General features: G+C 42.2%; 1 long non-coding RNA gene across 1 annotated transcript in view; it reads left to right on the top strand.

Moving 5' to 3' along the window:
- Positions 1-20867, top strand: part of LOC307182582 — a 59575-nt gene that overhangs the window by 6228 nt on the left and 32480 nt on the right. Inside the window, exon 3 of the long non-coding RNA XR_013827208.1 lies at positions 11185-11298. This is a non-coding gene — a long non-coding RNA (uncharacterized lncRNA). The remainder of the gene's footprint in view (positions 1-11184; positions 11299-20867) is intronic.

The raw sequence follows: 20867 nt of genomic DNA, 5'->3' as shown, positions 1-20867 counted from the left end.
GTGAAACTTTGTTCAGTGCTATACATGCAGGTATTGCTCTGTGTGTGGGGGAGAGGGGGAGCTGTGTACAGAGATGCAAGGAAAAATACGTGTTTTTCACTGTGGGTGGCAACCAAACAAGTTTGGAAGCCACTGATCCGAGAACGCACTAATGGTGCAAAGCAGAGAGTAATTGCCAACGGGATTCCCAGAAGAGAAGGATTGAATCCACGTGTGGCTGTCAGGGATGGATTCCCAGAGAATTTTGGGAGTGGGAAGTGGGCCTTGAAGGAGGATAGTGTGTGGATGGGAGAGAAGTGGGGAAAGCATCCACGCCAGGGAGAAGGGGGTAATCTGGCTGGATTCCTCCTTAGCCTCAGCCTTTCCTAACAGCCTCAAGATAGTTATCTTGAGGAGGCTAACATTTCAGTCTCAGCACAGAAAAGCATCTGCTGACAGAGTATCTTTTCCTCCAGCACTTATGTAAAACCCATCTGTCAAATAACCCATGTCTCTTTTGACCTTCTACACAGGGGCACTAAGTTCATTCTCAAAACAGCTTACTTGACTAACAAACAAGGGATGTTTTCAATTTTCATGAAAACTCTCAAGGGAAGGAGAATTGAATGAGCTGAGATCTGGGTTCAAGGTCTAGCCTAGAAGCTCATTCATCCAGTCACTTGTCATTTCTAAACCCTGTTTTTGCCCATCATAAAATGGGCTAATCAGAACGACCCAGCCTTTCTCCCAAACTTGTGAGCATCAAATCAGATGACATAAGGGGTGCAAACCTAAATTACCAGGGATGCAGAAAGGTTACTTTTCCCATTTGCCAAAAGACCCAACTAATGTCAGATCCTCTGAAAAATAAACACAGTCTGGCAACCTTGTCATTGTTGTAGCGGATACAAGACGCTATTGTTTTATCAGCTGGCACCAGAGTTCCTTTTTAGGGAAGGAAGTGTCTTTGTTTAGGAAAATACCTTGACAGGCCCCTTGGGGATAGAAGGTGAGGCCCTAAGGACATGGGTGGGGAGGAAACAACAAAGATAGCTAAATATTCAATGGCTCTGCCTAAGAATTGAACAAGAATTTGGTGGGAATTCCCAGGCGGACCAATGGTTAGGATTCCACGCTTCCACTGCAGGGGGCTGGGGTTCAATCCCTGGTCGGGGAACTAATATCCCACATGCCACACTGTGCAGCCAAAATAAAAAGAAGAATTTGGGGATGAGGAAGAACAAAGGAGAGATGAAAAAGGAAAACTAAGCAATCTGGTCAGATACTAATGCCGTATTCTGTGAAAAATTGGGGAAGATTTTTAAGAACAGAGAGATCTCTGGACTGCAATTCTGCAAACCAGTCCTCTCTCCAGTGTAACCTATTCTCCAAATCTCCAATAAATGTCTATTACAAAGCTGCCTTTGTGGGAGCAGGGCTAGTGGGCAGCAAAGAGTACGGGCTGTGTTCAACTTTGGGGGCAATTCTGGGATAGAGATAAAGGCGTGTCCACAAGACAACAAAGAAAGAAGTTTAGAGTCAGGTGACACTGAAAAACATAGGTCCAGGGAATTCACAGAAATCTTGGAGAAGGCCTGGGTTTTCCCTACCTTGTGAGATGGGGTTCAAACCAATCACATGTACAGTTGAGGTGTTAGGATTACCCCAGTAGGTATATGAAACCATTGACCATCCAACTCAATTATCACAATAAACATTTTTCCAGGCTTCTCTCTGGCTGAAGTCAGTATTATGTGGCCATTACTGATTGAACTTAAGTCATAATTTAAGAATCAACCACACAAGAGAGACCACACCAGCTTTTTTCTTTTTCTGACTGCATCCTGACCAATATACACTCTGGGCAGTACTAATCTAATGCAGATAGGTAATCCCTTTCTGAGCATCATCTGTTACAGCTGCATCCTATTAAAGCATTTCACCATCATCTCATTGAATACCAGGTCTTCAAAATAACTTTATGGGGCAGGAAAAGCCTGGGTTATCAACTCCACGTTAACAATAAGGAAACTGAGGCCCAAAGAATCAAAAAAAAAGAAGAAAGAAAAAATTACATTTGTATTAGGTATGTGCGATAATCTCAGATTTTAAGGAATGTTGGAGTCATAGATATAAATGCATGAAAAGTCAAACAACAACATTAAAGAAGTACGAGTAAATGTAAAAATAAATGTTGTAAGGGAGAGCACAATTAATTTCCGGAAGAATGATAGAGATCACAAGGCATCCAACATCAAAGTCGGGCCAGCTCAACCTTCTCGTGACCCCACCCACTTCTTTCCATCTTGTTGGCCTCCCAAAGCCACTCATTGTCTCCACCAGGATTACCATAATATCTTCCTTACTAGTCTCTCTGACTCTAGGTTTGTCCCTATAATCAGTTCTCCAAAAGGCATCTTTATAACATGCAAATCTCACCCTATCACTCCCCTACTTAAACCCTTAGGGGCACCCCACTGCCCTAAATTAGAAATTGTTTAACCTCATCTATACACAAATCTTTCTTGATCTGGTCCTCTTATCTCTCAGGCCTCAGCTCTTGCCATTTGCTGCCTGAAACTCTGCTCCTTATAGACTGCTATATAATTAAATAAATATTTGGTCTCTGTGCTTTTCCCTGGCACAGAGCTCCTGAAATCCTTGGGATTTCCTGAGTGATAGGAGTGTCTTTTGTTATTCGTAAGGAATCCCTTTCTATCCTAAGTTTATGCTAAAGAAGTGATTTAGGGCAGGGCCCCTAGATAGCCTCCAGATGGGGCTGGTTACCAGAAGGACCAGGTGATTAAAGTGTAAGAATTTCCCGCTGGGAGTTGGTAAGGAAACGCTGGAGGTTGAGGTCTATAAAAACCCTTGAAGAGCAAGCGAGAGAGAGAGTAGTTTGGAGTTGGTCAGCACGTCCACATGCTGGGAGGCTGGTGCACCCCAGTTTCACAGAGAGAAGTTCCTCTGCTCCGGACCCTTCCTGATCTCTTCCTGTGTACTTCTTTATTATCAGCTGGTAAGTGTAAGTAAAGTGACTTCCTGAGTTTGGTGAGCTGATCTAGCAAATTATCAACCCCAAGGAGGGGGTCCAGGGAGCCCCTTATTTATAGCCAGTAGGTCAGAGGTTTGGGTGGCCTGAGACTTAAAACTGGTATCTGAAGTGGAGGTCGTGTTGTGGGACTGAGCTGTAGGGTCTGCACTAACTCTGGGTGGTTAGTTTCAGAATGAATTGAATTGTTGAACACCCAACTGGTGTTGGAGAATAGGTTGTTGTCCAAAAATGTGTCAGGTGGATACTTTTTGTTTTGCTTTTGTTACTGAACTGAAGTTCATGTGCCCAACACACAGTGAGGCCAAACAAACTGAAACGTCAGAGTTTGGAGCAGAGAACAATTTATTTTAGGGCCAAGCAAAGAGACCAGGAGATTTCTACTCAAAAAGCCCAAACTGGGGCTTGCCTGGTGGCGCAGTGGTTGAGAGTCTGCCTGCCAATGCAGGGGAAACGGGTTCGTACTCCGGTCCGGGAAGATCCCACATGCCGCGGAGCGGCTGGGCCCGTGAGCCATGGCCGCTGAGCCTGCGCGTCCGGAGCCTGTGCTCCGCAACGGGAGAGGCCGCAACAATGAGAGGCCCGCGTACCGTTAAAAAAAAAAAAAAAGTCAAAAATTAAATTATTGGGGCTTCCCTGGTGGCGCAGTGGTTGAGAGTCCGCCTGCCGATGCAGGGGACACAGGTTCGTGCCCCGGTCCGGGAAGATCCCACATGCCGCAGAGCGGCTGGGCCCGTGAGCCATGGCCGCTGAGCCTGCGCGTCCGGAGCCTGTGCTCCGCAACGGGAGAGGCCACAGCAGTGAGAGGCCCGCGTACCGCAAAAAAAAAAAAAAAAAAAAAGCCCAAACTCCCTGATGGTTTTTAGGGAGAAGTTTTTATAGGCAAAATTTGAGGTGAGGGCTGCAGGATGTGTGACTTGCTTCTGATTGGTTGTTGGTGAGGTAACAGGGTGGTGTTCCAGGAATCTTGTGCCCAGCCTGAAGTTATTACCCTCCACCTGGTGGGGGGCCTGCAAAAGAACTCAAAGATATTGTTACGTATATTCCTTTTGGAGAAACCGGGACCCTGCCCCATTGCTACACTATTGTTTCTTGGCTGACCCTCCCTTGTTTCTACATTCTCTTACTTCCCCGATTAGTAATTGTTTGAATCTGCTCTTTGGAACGTAGGGAAGGTCCAGGAGGCTGAATGAAACCTATTTCCTACAAACCAGAAACAGGGAGCACAGAAAGGATTTGTACCCAGGAGGGACCCCACAGGGTGCTGCTTGGTTTCACTTTGTTCTCCTGATTTCATGAACTATTTTTCCAGGCACTCTTGCCTCCTGGCCTTTGTATGCCATGTCCCTTCTGCTTGCATCACTTTTTTTAAAAAAATATTGATTTACTTATTTATTTACTTAGGCTGTGCGGCATCTTTAGTCACGGCACGTGGACTTCTTAGTCGCAGCATGAATGAGGGATCTAGTTCCCTGACCAGGGATCAAACCCAGGCCCCCTGCTTTGGGACAGTGGAGCCTTACCCACTGGACCACCAGGGAAGTCTCTGCTTGCATCACTCTTGCCCACTCTCCTGGTCTAGCTAATTTCACCTTATCCTTCAGGACTTGACTTTGATATCCCCTCCAAGAGGTTCTTCTTATCACTAGAATAGGTTAGAACCTACACCCTGCTATTTCATAGCATCCTCGATATCCCCATCCTAATGCTTATCACACTTCACTGTTGTTACTTGTATAATTGTCTTCTCCAAGAGTGAAGGCAGCTGTCAGCTCATTGGTGGGTGGACCGGATGGTCTGTCTTGCTTGCCTTCATTTCCAGCACCCAGCATAGCGCCTAGTGTGTTATAAATACTTAAGTGTATTGAGTTCAGAATGAATGAATGCATGTCGTAGGTACTTGGAGGGGAAAAAAAATTGAGGTGGTCAGGAGAGAGGTAGACTAGGACTTGAATGACAAGTGGAGAAGCTTCCATAGTCACCCAGTACATCAGTGACAAACCATGGCTCCTTGCCTCCCCATGGAGTGCCTGCAGAATGGAGGAAAGAGGATGAACTATGAGAGAAGAGCAGGCTCTAGTGCTGCCTCTGTGCCTCACCGAGTGGCTTTGAGAGTGTCATTTACCCTCTCAGAGCCTGAGTTTCAGAGCCTGAGTTTCCTTATCTGTAAAATGGGGCCCCTACAGCCTACCGGTGGGTTTCTGTGAGGTTCGAGGAGGTCCAGAATGTGTAAGTCCCCAGCACAAAATGTACCTGACCGAACGCATGTGAATTTGTTTTCACACAGCCTCCCCATCCAAGATTTCCCAAGCCACTGGCTAAAAGCCAGCCTGGGAAAAGCCAGCATCTTTAACCCCAGCTCCCTGGCCCTAAGCAAACCCACTCTGCCCAGTCTGATCAACAACAGGAGATGGGCCATCTGCTCTGTCCACCCCAGAAACAGCAGACAGTACCCAGAGGCTTCCTCACACCAAGCTTTAGGAGTACCACCAAGCCAGAGCCACTGACTTTAAGGGATTTACCTCCCACAAGGCGGCAGTGTCTTTTCCCCTATTAATTTGAGTAAAGAACTTTTTTTAAACTAAATTCTCAGGAATTTTAACCCTCTCTTTAATCTTCTTTGTTAGACAAAAGGCCCCCCCCCCAAATCCTCCGAGAAACAGAATTTATTAGGTGCCTGCAATGTCAGGGTTGTGCCGTATACCCACTCTGCAAGATTCCAAACTAATTAGGGGTGTGGTAGACCAAGCCATGCTCCCCCAAAGATAACCATGCCATTATCCCTGAAACCTATGAATATGTTTTGTTACATGGTAAGCAACTTTTCAGATATAATCAAAGTTTTGCATCTTATGGTGATTATAGGGAGATATCCTGTATTACCTGGGTGGGGCCGATCCAGTCACGTGAGCCCTTAAAGGTAGAGCACTTTATCTTGCTGGAATCAGAGATGAGGAAGAAGAGGAAGCTGGAGATTCAAAGCATGAGAGGGCAACCGATTATTGCTGGAGGGGTGGAGGCAGCACATGGAAAGCATGAGAAGAAGTAAGGCAGCCTGTAGAAGCAAAGACCAGCCCCCGGCTGACAGCAAGGAAACAGGGACCTCAGTCCTACAACCACAACAAAAACAGAATTCTATCAGCAACCTGAAGCAGTGTGGAAGTGGATTCTCCCCCAGAGCCTTCAGACAAGAGCCCAGTCCTGACACTTTAATTTCAGCCTTATGAAAACCATAAGCAGAGAACTCAACCAAGCCTGCCTGGACTTCTGACCTACAGAAATGTGAGATAATAAGTGTGCTGTTTTAAGCCACTACATTTGTGGTGATTTGTTACCATAGCAACAGAAAACTAATACAGGGAGACAGGGCTTATGTCTTCGGGTCCTTCAACCTAGAGCTTAGCCTTAAGCTGCCACAGCTGTGAATTCCTGTGCATCTGAGCATGTCTGGAAAGTTGGAGGTTGTGGGTAGGCCATAGACAGGAAGATTGAAGCGGGGAGAATCATTTTCCATAAAGGTCAGGTCAGAGAGCCTCTCTCAGGAGAGATACCCAACCCACAGACTTGGTACAGGGACCCAGTTCTGAGAGCAGGGAACAAAAAAAGAGCCCCACCACACATGGAGGTTATTTAGAGCAGATGGGAGGAGGATGAGAGATCCTCCCTGTGGAAATTCTGGTCAGTGACCTTTGGCCCGCAGGAGGACAAATGGGAGAAAGGCAACCTACTGAGTTAAGGGCCTGGTGGACTAATTGGGAAGTACATGTGAGACCCACCTGGATATTCCCTAAGCTGGTTGAGAGAGATTCGAGAGCCTCTGGGATTCCTGCAATTCTGTGGGTAGAGATTGGGTCATAGAAACATTGTTTTATTCATGTTATTTATGATGCAGTTATACTTGCTGCCCTCCAAGCTGGTGTGGCCTAGAGAAACAGAGTGCCCCGGAGCATTACAAAAGATTGGAGTTATTTTAAAGCAGGTCTATTGTGGCCTAACTGATAAACCAAGAATGACACAGATTTAATGTGTGCAATTTTATGAATTTGGACACATGCTCACACTTGTGAGATCTTTACCACAACCAAAGCAATAGACATACACATCACCTCTCAAAGTTTCCTTATGTCCTTTTGTTTGTTTGTGATAAGAACACTTAACACCCTCTTTTTTAAATTAATTTATTTATTTTTGGCTGAGTTGGGTCTTCGTTGCTGCGCGCGGGCTTTCTCTAGTTGCCGTGAGCAGGGGCTGCTCTTCGTTGCAGTGCGCGGGCTTCTCATTGCGGTGGCTTCTCTTGTTGCGGAGCATGGGCTGTAGGCCTGTGGGCTTCAATAGTTGTGGCACATGGGCTCAGTAGTTGTGGCTCGTGGGATCTAGAGCACAGGCTCAGTAGTTGTGGCGCACGGGCTTAGCTGCTCCGTGGCATGTAGGATCTTCCCGGACCAGGGCTCGAACCCATGTCCCCTGTATTGGCAGGCGGATTCTTAACCACTGCGCCACCAGGGAAGTCCCACTTAACACACTCTTAACAAATTTTGAACGAGGGACTGAAATCAGGCATTGACTTCCAAGTACACTGTAGGTGACAAGGACAAATTTGAATGGGGAAGTTGTTGGTTCGGTGAGATGCTGACCTCCAGGAAATGATGCAATCCAGGAAGTTATATATTTCACATAAAGTCACAACCAGGAAGTGGTGCTTTAGTTCCAGTGAAAAGCACGGGAGGCATTGTGGCTGAGGCTGCACAGGGAGCTTCCTGAGCAAATGGCTTGGGGTTGGATGCTGAGCTTTGCAGGAGAATTGATGGCGGGTTCATAAAGGAGAAGAAAGGCAGGGAGGGATGGACCACCCCTTGGGGAGGAGGCAGGCCCTGAGGGGGGCGCCCCATCACAAGCATATTCTTGAAATGACACAGGATCAGGAAGCAGGCTTCTTCCAGTATCCATAGTTGACCCCTTTCATCATGAAGGAAGAACAGCTGAAAAGAATAGATGTTTTGAATACTACCGTGAAGCAGAAGAAAACCAAGACAATGTTTTAGTTAAATAAGGAAAGTAAAGAAAAAGAAAGGAAGTACAAACCTCAAAGCACCAGTAGCAAATGTCCACCAGGAACATGAGAAGTTATGGGAAAGATCTCAAAGGAGACAACAAATTCTGTCCCTTTCTGTTGTAAAGCATCAAATATGACTTCTAGCTTTAGGGTTCCAACCATGGCCAGAGAGTGTGGATCCCTCTGACCTCGGGACACAAAGGGAGTTTACGAATTCAGGAACCATATCAGTTCCAGAAACCCCTTCCAGTCACCTCCAAGATGCCAGGGCAGAATAATAATGGGACAGTAAAAAAAGGGTTCCCAGGATACAGCGAACATCACATTTTTAGATCAACGAGAAAGGAGGCAGAACATTTTTCTCCTAAAGTTTTCCAAATGCCCCATACTCCAAAAAAAACTCTCAGCAGAAGTATGAAAGAGAAAAAAAGCTAACAATGAAAGAAAAGGTAAGATGAAGTTGGAAGGAGAGCTGACCACTTTAAGAAGTATGAAAAGGGTGACAAAAAGAAGAGAGGCATGAAAAATTAGGATCCCCTGATGGAACTTTATCCAGAGCCTGAAGTGAGTGCAACGGCTTGGACCTCAGAGGGTCTGGTGGACTGGAAGAGATGCTTCCTCCTGAGAACCTCAGCAGCCCAGTTCTTTACAGGAAGATGAAACTTTAGTCCTCTTGGCTTTCCTGGTAGAGAACTGATTCCTTAAAAATTGCCTTTAGGGACTTACCTGGTGGCACAGTGGTTAAGAATCTGCCTGCCAACGCAGGGGACATGGGTTTGATCCCTGGTCTGGCAAGATCCTACATGTCGCAGAGCAACTAAGCCCGTGTACCACAACTACTGAGCCTGTGCTCTAGAGCCCACGACCCACAACTACTGAAGCCCACGCTCCTAGAGCCCATGCTCTGCAACAAGAGAAGCCACTGCAATGAGAAGCCCATGCACCACAATGAAGAGTAGCCCCTGCTGTGGAAGCGCAGAGTCCTACCCACTGGACCACCAGGGAATTCCCTCTCCTGAAATCATCAATGACTTTGTGTGCTCAGACCTACTCCACCACCTCAGCCTAGACTGGACCTTTCCAAAAAAAAGGATTCCTTTTAGGATCATTCATAGACAGCACCCCCCGCACATCCTGGTGTAAAGATCTTAAATTTTACTTTAATTGGTATCTGGTGAAAGAGAAATTCAAGTCAGCTCGGGAAGATTCCAGGGGGTCAAAAGAACTTAGAAATGGAGGAAACAATATGAAAAGTGCTAAAGGAAAATGAACTGTCTTGTAGTCATTTAAATACTATTAGTATTTGATAAGTGACTTTAGTAGATGATTGTGCTGAATCATTTCCCAAGTAATACAGTAGTACAGGTCAGTACTATATTTCTCTGAATCTGGGTTGGTTCTTTTTTTTTTTTTTAACTCACAAGGTCCGTACTGTCCTTTTATACCCAATTATTTCTTGGTGTTTCTGATGACATTGGTGCAGGGATGAAGGAAAACTTTGTCTGGAATTAAATGACCTCCTAACAACAACAACAACAGGTTCAGTAAAAACATTCAAATAATTTGGAAGTGTACAAAGTGAAGTCCCTATCACTTGCTCACAATCGGGGATTTGGAGTAAATATCTTTTTTTTTTTTTTTTTTTTTTTTTTGTGGTACGCGGGCCTATCACTGCTGTGGCCTCTCCCGTTGCGGAACACAGGCTCCGGATGCGCAGGCTCAGCGGCCATGGCTCACGGGGCCAGCTGCTCCGCGGCATGTGGGATCTTCCCGGACCAGGGCACGAACCCCTGGAGTAAATATCTTTAATTGTTTAATTATCCTTCTAGACCTTTTATTATCTATCTGTCAGATTGATACATGACTACTGACATCTATTGGAATGCCCTCAGCCTGTGCTAACTGCCCTGCAGACTCCTTTTAAATTTTTTTAACAAGACAATACATTGTGGACATGTGTTAAGGTTGCCGTATGAAGATTTACTTCATTCTTTATCATGGTTACACTGTTTCCCTCAGTGTAGATTTATAACAATACATATATATATTTTATTGAAGTATAGTTGATTTACAATGTTGTGTTAGTTTTAGGTGTACAGCAAAGTGCTTCAGATACGTATATATATATATTCTTTTTCAGATTCTTTTCACTTGTAGATTATTATAAAATACTGAGTATAGTTCCCTGTGCTATACAGTAGGTCCTTGTTGGTTATCTGTTTTATGAGTAGTAGTGTGTATTCGTTAATCCCAAACTCCTAAGTTATCCCCCCCGCCGATAATAATATTAACTAACTCACTTCGGAACATTCAGGCTTCTCAATTTTTTTTTTTTTTTTTTTTTTTTACAATTTCAAAAGAGTATATTTGTATCATGCTAAGAGCACAGACTAGAAACAGGCTGCCTGGGCGCAATCCTCTTTCTGCAGCTTTCCCCTCTGTGTCCAGTCTCCGTAACTGTAAAACGGGGAGAATTAGCCCCACCTCATAGGACTGCGAGGCTTAGATGAGTTTATATTGTAGAGCTCTTTGCACTATGTCTCCACGTCACACATTCTTGCTATAGTTATTCCATATGTCTTTGCAACTTGTGCTAGAATTTCTGTAAGATCGCTTTCTAGAGTGAGAATTTGTGAGATTAGACTGACCATTTAAACTGGAGCTTAGAATACCTGCCAAAATTTCAAATACGTGTGCTCTTTGACCCAGCAATGCCAGTTCTGGAAATTTATCCTACAGATAGACTAGCAGGCTTGCAAAATGACACGTCTGCAAGGTTATTCATTGCGGTATTGTTTGTAACAGCAATAGACTGGAAACTAATAGGAGACCAGTTAAATAATTTATGGCTCAACCACACAATGGATTACTATATAGCCACTTAAAAAAAAAAAAAGGAGAGGCTCTCTTTGCACCAATACAGAATGATATCCAAGATGTATTTTTAAGTGAAAATAAGAGTGTAATAGCTAACACTTGTATCCCATATTTCATCAATTCTAAGATGTGCATTTTTTCACTTGGTGACGTACTTGAAATGAGGATGTGTTATAGTCAAAGGCATGTCATAATTTAATTGGATGTTTTTTTTCTTTCTCAGTCCATAAAATAATGATGTGTCTTACATACGTGGCATTTTGGACCTGAGGAAATACAGCCATGCTTACCCAGTATGAGGCACTGTCCATTTCAATCTCACAACGACCCTGTGAGGGTAAGTACTATTATTTTCTACATTTCACATGTAAGGAAGTAAGATTTGATCTTGGGCAGTCTCACTCCAGAGCTCACGCACTTGGACTTCTGATACCACACCTCCTTACGGTGACAGCACCACATGTCACATATAGGTGGCTCACTGTGTGCCAGGCCCTGTCCTAAGGGCTTCATACATATATTTGCTCATCTAATCCTCAAATAACCATATGAGACAACCTTATTATACAGGTGAGGAAATCGAGGCACTAAGAGGTTATGAAACTTGCTTAAAGTCACAGCTAATTTGTGGAAGAACTGGGGTTTAAACATGGGCAATCTGGCTTCAGAGATCATGCTCTTAATGCTACCTTTTGTGTAAAGAAGGGGGGTAGTTATGATATATTCCTTTTTGAAAAATATCTTAGAAGTAATTTAAAAAGTGATGCAAGTGTATCATCAGTAGGGTAGCACATAGGAACTGAGTAATTGGAGGATGCAAAAGTTTTTATTGCACACCTTTTAAAATATTTATTTATTTATTTATGGCTGTGTTGGGTCTTCGTTTCTTTTTTTTTTTTTTTTTTTTTTTTTTGTATTTTTTACAGATCTTTTCCTGTAATTGATATCTAGTCTCATAGCGTTGTGGTCAGAAAAGATACTTGATACAATTTCAATTTTCTTAAATTTACCAAGGCTTGATTTGTGACCCAAGATATGATCTATCCTGGAGAATGTTCCATGAGCACTTGAGAAAAATGTGTATTCTGTTGTTTTTGGATGGAATGTCGTATAAATATCAATTAAGTCCATCTTGTTTAATGTATCATTTAAAGCTTGTGTTTCCTTATTTATTTTCATTTTGGATAATCTGTCCATTGGTGAAAGTGGGGTGTTAAAGTCCCCTACTATGAATGTGTTACTGTCGATTTCCCCTTTTATGGCTGCTAGTATTTGCCTTATGTATTGAGCTGCTACTATGTTGTGTGCATAAATATTTACAATTGTTATATCTTCTTCTTGGATCGATCGCTTGATCATTGTGTAGTTTCCTTCTTTGTCTCTTGTAATAGTCTTTATTTTAAAGTCTATTTGGTCTGATATGAGAATTGCTACTCCAGCGTTCTTTTGGTTTGCATTTGCATGGAATATCTTTTTCCATCCCCTTACTTTCAGTCTGTATGTGTCTCTAGGTCTGAAGTGGGTCTCTTGTAGACAGCTTATATATGGGTCTTGTTTTTGAATCCGTTCAGCCAATCTGTGTCTTTTGGTGGGAGCATATAGTCCATTTACATTTAAGGTAATTATCGATATATATGTTCCTATTCCCATTTTCTTAATTGTTTTGGGTTTGTTATTGTAGGTCTTTTCCTTCTCTTGTGTTTCTTGCCTAGAGAAGTTCCTTTAGCATTTGTTGTAAAGCTGGTTTGGTGGTACTGAACTCTCTCAGCTTTTGCTTGTCTGTAAAGGTTTTAATTTCTCCATCAAATCTGAATGAAATCCTTGCTGGATAGAGTAATCTTGGTTGCAGGTTTTTTTCCTTCATCCCTTTAAATATGTCCTGCCAGTCCCTTCTGGCTTGCAGAGTTTCTGCTGAAAGATCAGCTGTTAACCTTATGGGGATTCCCTTGTGTGTTATTTGTTGTTTTTCCCTTGCTGCTTTTAATATGCTTTCTTTGTATTTAATTTTTGGCAGTTTGATTAATATGTGTCTTGGCGTATTTCTCCTTGGCTTTATCTTGTATGGGACTCTCTGTGTTTCCTGGACTTGATTAACTATTTCCTTTCCTATATTAGGGAAGTTTTCAACTATAATCTCTTCAAATATTTTCTCAGTCCCTTTCTTTTCCTCTTCTTCTTCTGGAACACCTATAAATTGAATGTTGGTGCATTTAATGTTGTCCCAGAGGTCTTGAGACTGTCCTCAGTTCTTTTCATTCTTTTTTCTGTATTCTGCTCTGCAGTAGTTATTTCCATTATTTTATCTTCCAGGTCACTTATCCATTCTTCTGCCTCAGTTATTCTGCTATTGATCCCATCTAGAGTATTTTTCATTTCAGTTGTTGTGTTGTTCATTGTTGTTTGTTTCATCTTTAGTTCTTCTAGGTCCTTGTTAAATGTTTTTTGCCTTTTGTCTATTCTATTTCCAAGATTTTGGATCATCTTTACTATCATTATTCTGAATTCTTTTACAGGTAGACTTCCTATTTCCTCTTCATTTGTTAGGTCTGGTGGGTTTTTATCATGCTCCTTCATCTGCTGTGTGTTTTTCTGTCTTCTCATTTTGCTTATCTTACTGTGTTTGAGGTCTCCTTTTTGCAGGCCGCAGGTTTGTAGTTCCCGTTGTTTTTGGTGTCTGTCCCCAGTGGCTAAGGTTGGTTCAGTGGGTTGTGTAGGCTTCCTGGTGGAGGGGACTAGTGCCTGTGTTCTGGTGGATGAGGCTGGATCTTCTCTCTCTGGTGGGCAGGTCCACGTCTGGTGGTGTGTTTTGGGGTGTCTGTGGACTTATTATGATTTTAGGCAGCCTCTCTGTTAATGGGTGGGGTTGTGTTCCTGTTTTGCTAGTTGTTTGGCATAGGGTGTCCATCACTGTAGCTTGCCAGTCGTTGAGTGAAGCTGGGTGCTGGTGTTGAGATGGAGATCTCTGGGAGATTTTTGCTGTTTGATATTATGTGGAGCTGGGAGGTCTCTTGTGGACCAGTGTGCTGATGTTGGCTCTCCCACCTCAGAGGCATAGCACTGACTCCTGGCTGCAGCACCAAGAGCCTTTCATCCACCCGGCTCAGAATAAAAGGGAGAAAAAGTAGAGAGAAAGAATTAGTAGAAGTAGAAAGAAAGAAAGGAAGGAAGGAAGGAAGAAGATAAAGTAAAATAAAATAAATATAATAAAGTTATTAAATTAAAAAATAATTATTAAGAAAAAAATTAAAAAACAAAACAAAAAAATAGACGGATAGAACCTTGGGACAAATGGTGGAAGCAAAGCTATACAGACAAAATCTCATACAGAGGCATACACATACACACTCACAAAAAGAGGAAAAGGGGAAGAAGTCATAAATCTTGCTCTCAAAGTCCACCTCCTTAATTTGGGGTGATTCGTTGTCTATTCAGGTATTCCACAGCTGCAGGGTACATCAAGTTGATTGTGGAGCTTTAATCTGCTGCTTCTGAGGCTGCTGGGAGAGATTTCCCTTTCTCTTCTTTGTTCTCACAGATCCCAGGGGCTCAGCTTTGGATTTGGCCCCGCCTCTGCGTGTAGGTCGCTGGAGGGCGTCTGTTCTTAGCTGGGACAGGACGGGGTTAAAGGAGCCGCTGATTCGGGGACTCTGGCTCACTCAGGCCAGTGGGGGAGGGAGGGGTACGGAGTGCAGGGCGAGCCTGCGGTGGCAGAGGCCTGAGTGACGTTGCACCAGCCTGAGGCTCGCCGTGCATTGTCCCGGGGAAGTTGTCCCTAGATCCTGGTAACCTGGCAGTGGCGGGCTGCACAGGCTCCCCGTAGGGGAGGTGTGGATAGTGACCTGTGCTCGCACACAGGCTTCTTGGTGGCGGCAGCAGCAGCCTTAGCGTCTCCTGCCCGTCTCTGGGGTCCGCGCTTCTAGCCGCGGCTCACGCCCGTCTCTGGAACTCCTTTAAGCAGCGCTCTTGGGTATTCGTTTGTGTGCGAGTGCTTTCTCTAGTTGCGGCAAGCGGGGGCCACTCTCAATCGCGGTGCGCGGACCTCTCACTGTCGTGGCCTCTCTTGTTGCAGAGCACAGGCTCCAGACGCGCAGGCTCAGTATTTGTGGCTCACGGGCCTAGTTGCTTGCGGCATGTGGGATCTTCCCAGACCAGGGCTCAAACCTGTGTCCCCTGCATTGGCAGGCAGATTCTGAACCACTGTGCCACCAGGGAAGCCCTTAAAAATTTTAATTTAATTTTATTTACTTATTTTATTGAGGTATAGTTGATTTATAATGTGTTTGTTTCAGGTGTAAAACAAAGTGATTCAGTTTTATATTTATATATATATATATATATATATATATATTGTGTTGGCCAAAATGTTCATGCGGTTTTTTCTGTAAGATGGCTCTAGTAGCACTTAGTTGTCTTTAACTTCATTCGAAACAATTTTGTTAGATTGTATGTGACAGCTGTCATATCAGTGTGCATTGAAAAGAAGACGTCAAAATTGGTGAATTTTTGTGTAGCAGTTTTACTATTGAAGATGGAAGAAAAAAGCAACATTTTCAGCATATTATGCTTTATTATTTCAAGAAAGGTAAAAACACAACTGAAACGCAAAAGAAGATTTGTGCCGTGTATGGAAAAGGTGCTGTGACTGACCGAACATGTCAAAAGCGGTTTGCAAAGTTTTGTGCTGGAGATTTTGCACTGGATGATTCTCCACTGTCGGGTAGACCAGTTGAAATTGATAGCGATCAAATCAAGACATTAACTGAGAACAACCAATGTTATACCAGGCGGGAGATAGCCGACATACTCAAAATATCCAAATCAAGCACTGAAAATCATTTGCAACAGCTTGGTTATGTGAATCAATTTGATGTTTGGTTTCCACAGAAGTTAAGCGAAAAAAACCTTGACCATATTTCTGCATGCGATTCTCTACTGAAATGTAATGAAAACGTTGTGTTTTAAAAACAAATTGTGACAGGTGATGAAAAGTGGGTACTGTACAACAATGTGGAATGGAAAACATCGTGGGGCAAGCAAAATGAAACACCACCAACTACACCAAAGGCCGGTCTTCATCCAAAGAAGGTGATGTTGTGTGTATGGTGGGATTGGAAGGGAGTCCTCTATTATGGGCTTCTTCCAGAAAACCAAATGATTAATTCCAACAAGTACTACTCCCAATTAGACCAACTAAAAGCAGCACTCGACGAAAACGTCCGGAATTAGTCAACAGAAAATGCAGAATCTTGCATCAGGATAACCCAAGACCGCATGTTTCTTTGATGACCAGGCAAAAACTGTTAGAGCTTGGCTGGGAAGTTCTGATTCATCTGCTGTATTCACCAGACATTGCACCTTTGGATTTCCATTTATTTAGGTCTTTACAAAATTCTCTTAATGGAAAAAATTTCAATTCCCTGGAAGACTGTAAAGGGCATCTGGAACAGTTCTTTGCTCAAAAAGATAAAAATTTGGGGGAAGATGGAATTATGAAGTTGCCTGAAAAATGGGAGAAGGTAGTGGAACAAAATGGTTGAATACATTCTTCAACAAAGTTCTTGGTGAAAATGAAAAAGGTGTCTTTTATTTTTAGTTAAAAACTGAAGGTACTTTTTGGCCAGCCCAATATATATATTTTTCAGATTCTTTTCCATTATAGGTTATTACAAGATATTGAATACAGTTCCCTGTACTATACAGCAAGTCCTTGTTGTTCATCTATTTTATTATAGTAGTTTGTGTCTGTTAATCTCAAACTCCCAATTTATCCCTTCTCCTCTTTCCCCTTTGGTAACCATAAATTTGTTTTCTATGTCTGTGAGTCTATTTCTGTATTGTAAATGAGTTCATTTGTATCATTTTTTTTAGAGTCCACATATAAGTGATATTGTATGATATTTGTCTTTCCCTTCTGACTTACTTCACTTAGTATGGTAATCTCTAGGTTCATCCATGTTGCTGCAAATAGCATTATTTCATTCCTTTTTTATGGCTGAGTAATATTTCATTGTGCATATATGCCACATCTTCTTTATCCATGGAGCTGTTGATGGACATTTAGGTTGCTTCCATGTGCTGGCTATTGTAAATAGTGCTGCTATGAACATTGGGGTGTATGTATCTTTTTCTTTTTTAAAATTTTTATTGGAGTATAGTTGATTTACAATGTGTTAGTTTCAGGTGTACAGCAAACTGAATCAGTTATACATATATCCACTCTTTTTTAGATTCTTTTCCTGTGAAAGCCATTACAGAGTATTGAGTAGACTTCCCTGTGCTATACAGTAGGTCCTTATTATTAGTTATCTATTATACATATGCATGTGTCTTTTCAAATTAGAGTTTTTGTCTTTTCCAGATATATGCCCAGGAATGGGATTGCTGGATCACATGGTAACTCTATTTTTAGTTTTTTAAGGAACCTCTGTGCTGGTCTCCATAGTGGCTGCACCAATTTACATTCTCACTGACAATGTAGGAGGGTTTGCTTTTCTTCACACCCTCTCCAGCATTTATTATTTGTAGTCTTCTTTTTTTTTTTTTGAGTTGTCAAACATGGACTTTATCTTTTATTTTATCATGATTCAATTTCTTAATTCATGTGATTCAGGATTTGCCAGAATTAGAAGCTGTCTCCTCAAGTAGTGTAGGTCTAATTTAGGTTTTTTCTTTTTTTTTTTTTTTACATCTTTATTGGAGTATAATTGCTTTACAATGGTGTGTTAGTTTCTGCTCTATAACAAAGTGAATACGTTATACGTATACATATGTTCCCATATCTCTTCCCTCTTGCTTCTCCCTCCCTCACACCCTCCCTATCCCACCCCTCCAGGCGGTCACAAAGCACTGAGCTGATCTCGCTGTGCTATGCGGCTGCTTCCCACTAGCTATCTACCTTACGTTTGGTAGTGTATAAATGTCCATGCCTCTATCTCCCTTTCTCACAGCTTACCCTTCCCCCTCCCCATATCCTCAAGTCCATTCTCTAGTAGGTCTGTGTCTTTATTCCTGTCTTACCCCTAGGCTCTTCATGACATTTTTTTTCTTAAATTCCATATATATGTGTTAGCATACAGTATTTGTCTCTGCCTTTCTGACTTACTTCACTTTGTATGACAGACTCTAGGTCTATCCACCTCATAACAAATAGCTCAATTTTGTTTCTTTTTATGTCTGAGTAATATTCCATTGTACATATGTGCCACATCTTCTTTATCCATTCATCCGATGATGGACACTTAGATTGTTTCCATCTCCGGGCTATCGTACAGAGAGCTGCAATGAACATTTTGGTACATGACTCTTTTTGAATTATGGTTTTCTCAGGGTATATGCCCAGTAGTGGGATTCCTGGGTGATTAGGTAGTTCACTTTGTAGATTTTTAAGGAACCTCCATACTGTTCTCCACAGTGGATGTATCAATTTACATTCCCACCAACAGTGCAAGAGTGTTGCCTTTTCTCCACACCCTCTCCAGCATTTATTGTTTCTAGATTTTTTGATTATGGCCATTCTGACTGGTATGAGATGATATCTCATTGTAGTTTTGATTTGCATTTCTCTAATGATTAATGATGTTGAGCATTCTTTCATGTGTTTGTTGGCAGTCTGTATATCTTCTTTGGGGAAATGTCTATTTAGGTCTTCTGCCCATTTTTGGATTGGGTTGTTTGTTTTTTTGTTATTGAGCTGCATATAAATTTTGGAGATTAATCCTTTGTCAGTTGCTTCACTTGCAAGTATTTTCTCCCATTCTGAGGATTGTCTTTTGGCCTTGTTTATGGTTTCCTTTGCTGTGCAAAAGCTTTGAAGTTTCATTAGGTCCCATTTTTTTAATTTTTGTTTTTATTTCCATTTCTCTAGGAGGTGGGTCAAAAAGGACCTTGCTGTGATTTATGTCATAGAGTGTTCTGCCTATGTTTTCCTCTAAGAGTTTGATAGATTCTGGCCTTACATTTAGGTCTTTAATCCATTTTGAGCTTATTTTTGTTTATGGTGTTAGGGAGTGATCTAAATTCATACTTTTTTTAAAATTTATTATTTTTTTTTATTTTTTGGGGTACGCGGGCCTCTCACTATTGTGGCCTCTCCCATTGCGGAGCACAGGCTCTGGATGCACAGGCTCAGCAGCCATGGCTCATGGGCCCAGCCACTCCGCGGCATGTGGGATCTTCCCGGACTGGGGCACGAAACCGTGTCCCCTGCATTGGCAGGCGGACTCTCAGCCACTGAGCCATGAGGGAAGCCCTAATTTCATACGTTTACATGTACCTGTCCAGTTTTCCCAGCACCACTTATTGAAGAGGCTGTCCTTTCTCCACTGTACATTCCTGCCTCCTTTATCAAAGATAAGGTGACCATATATGCGTGGGTTTATCTCTCGGCTTTCTATCCTGTTCCATTGATCTATCTTTCTGTTTTTGTGCCAGTACCATACTGTCTTCATTACTGTAGCTTTGTAGTATAGTCTGAAGTCAGGGAACCTGATTCCTCCAGCTCCATTTTTCATTCTCAAGATTGCTTTGGCTATCTGGGGTCTTTTGTGTTTCCATACAAATTGTGAGATTCATTGTTGTAGTTCTGTGAAAAATGCCAGTGGTAGTTTGATAGGGATTGCATTGAATCTATAGATTGCTTTGGGTAGTAGAGTCATTTTCACAATGTTGATTCTTCCAATCCAAGAACATGGTATATCTCTGCATCTGTTTGTATCATCTTTAATTTCTTTCATCAGTGTCTTATAATTTTCTGCATACAGGTCTTTTGTCTCCTTAGGTAGGTTTATTCCTAGATAGTTATTCTTTTTGCTGCAATGGTAAATGGGAGTGTTTTCTTGATTTCACTTTCAGATTTTTCCTCATTAGTGTATAGGAATGCCAGAGATTTCTGTGCATTAATTTTGTATCCTGCTACTTTACCATATTCATTGATTAGCTCTAGTAGTGTTCTGGTAGCATCTTTAGGATTCTCTATGTATAGTATCATGTCATCTGCAAACAGTGACAGCTTTACATCTTCTTTTCCAATTTGGATTCCTTTTATTTCCTTTTCTTCTCTGATTGCTGTGGCTAAAACTTCCAAAACTATGTTGAATAAGAGTGGTGGAAGTGGACAACCTTGTCTTGTTCCTGATCTTAGTGGAAATGCTTTCAGTTTTTCACCATTGAGGACGATGTTGGCTGTGGGTTTGTCATATATGGCCTTTATTATGTTGAGGAAAGTTCCCTCTATGCCTACTTTCTGCAGTGTTTTTATCATAAATGGGTGTTGAATTTTGTCGAAAGCTTTCTCTGCATCTATTCAGATGATCATATGGTTATTCTCCTTCAGTTTGTTAATATGGTGTATCATGTTGTTTGATTTGCATATATTGAAGACTCCTTGCATTCCTGGAATAAACCCCACTTGATCCTGGTGTATGCTCTGTTTCATGTGCTGTTGGATTCTGTTTTCTAGTATTTTGTTGAGGATTTTTGCATCTATGTTCATCAGTGATATTGGCCTGTAGTTTTCTTTCTTTGTGACATCCTTGTCTGGTTTTGGTATCCGGGTGATGGTGGCCTCGTAGAATGAGTTTGGGAGTGTTCCTCCCTTTGCTATATTTTGGAAGAGTTTGAGAAGGATAGGTGTTAGCTCTTCTCTAAATGTTTGATAGAATTCGCCTGTGAAGCCATCTGGTCCTGGGCTTTTGTTTGTTGGAAGATTTTTAATCACAGTTTCAATTTCAGTGCTCATGATTGGTCTGTTCATATTTTCTATTTCTTCCTGATTCAGTCTTGGCAGGTTGTGCATTTCTAAGAATTTGTCCATTTCTTCCAGGTTGTCCATTTTATTGGCATAGAGTTGTTTGTAAGTAATCTCTCATGATCTCTTGTATTTCTGTAGTGTCCGTTGTTACTTCTCCT

Source organism: Stenella coeruleoalba (genome assembly GCF_951394435.1).
Source record: "Stenella coeruleoalba genome assembly, chromosome: 2".
Taxonomy (NCBI): domain Eukaryota; kingdom Metazoa; phylum Chordata; class Mammalia; order Artiodactyla; family Delphinidae; genus Stenella; species Stenella coeruleoalba.
The sequence above is the reverse complement of the archived record's forward strand: the minus strand, read 5'-3'. Positions and strand labels throughout refer to the sequence as shown.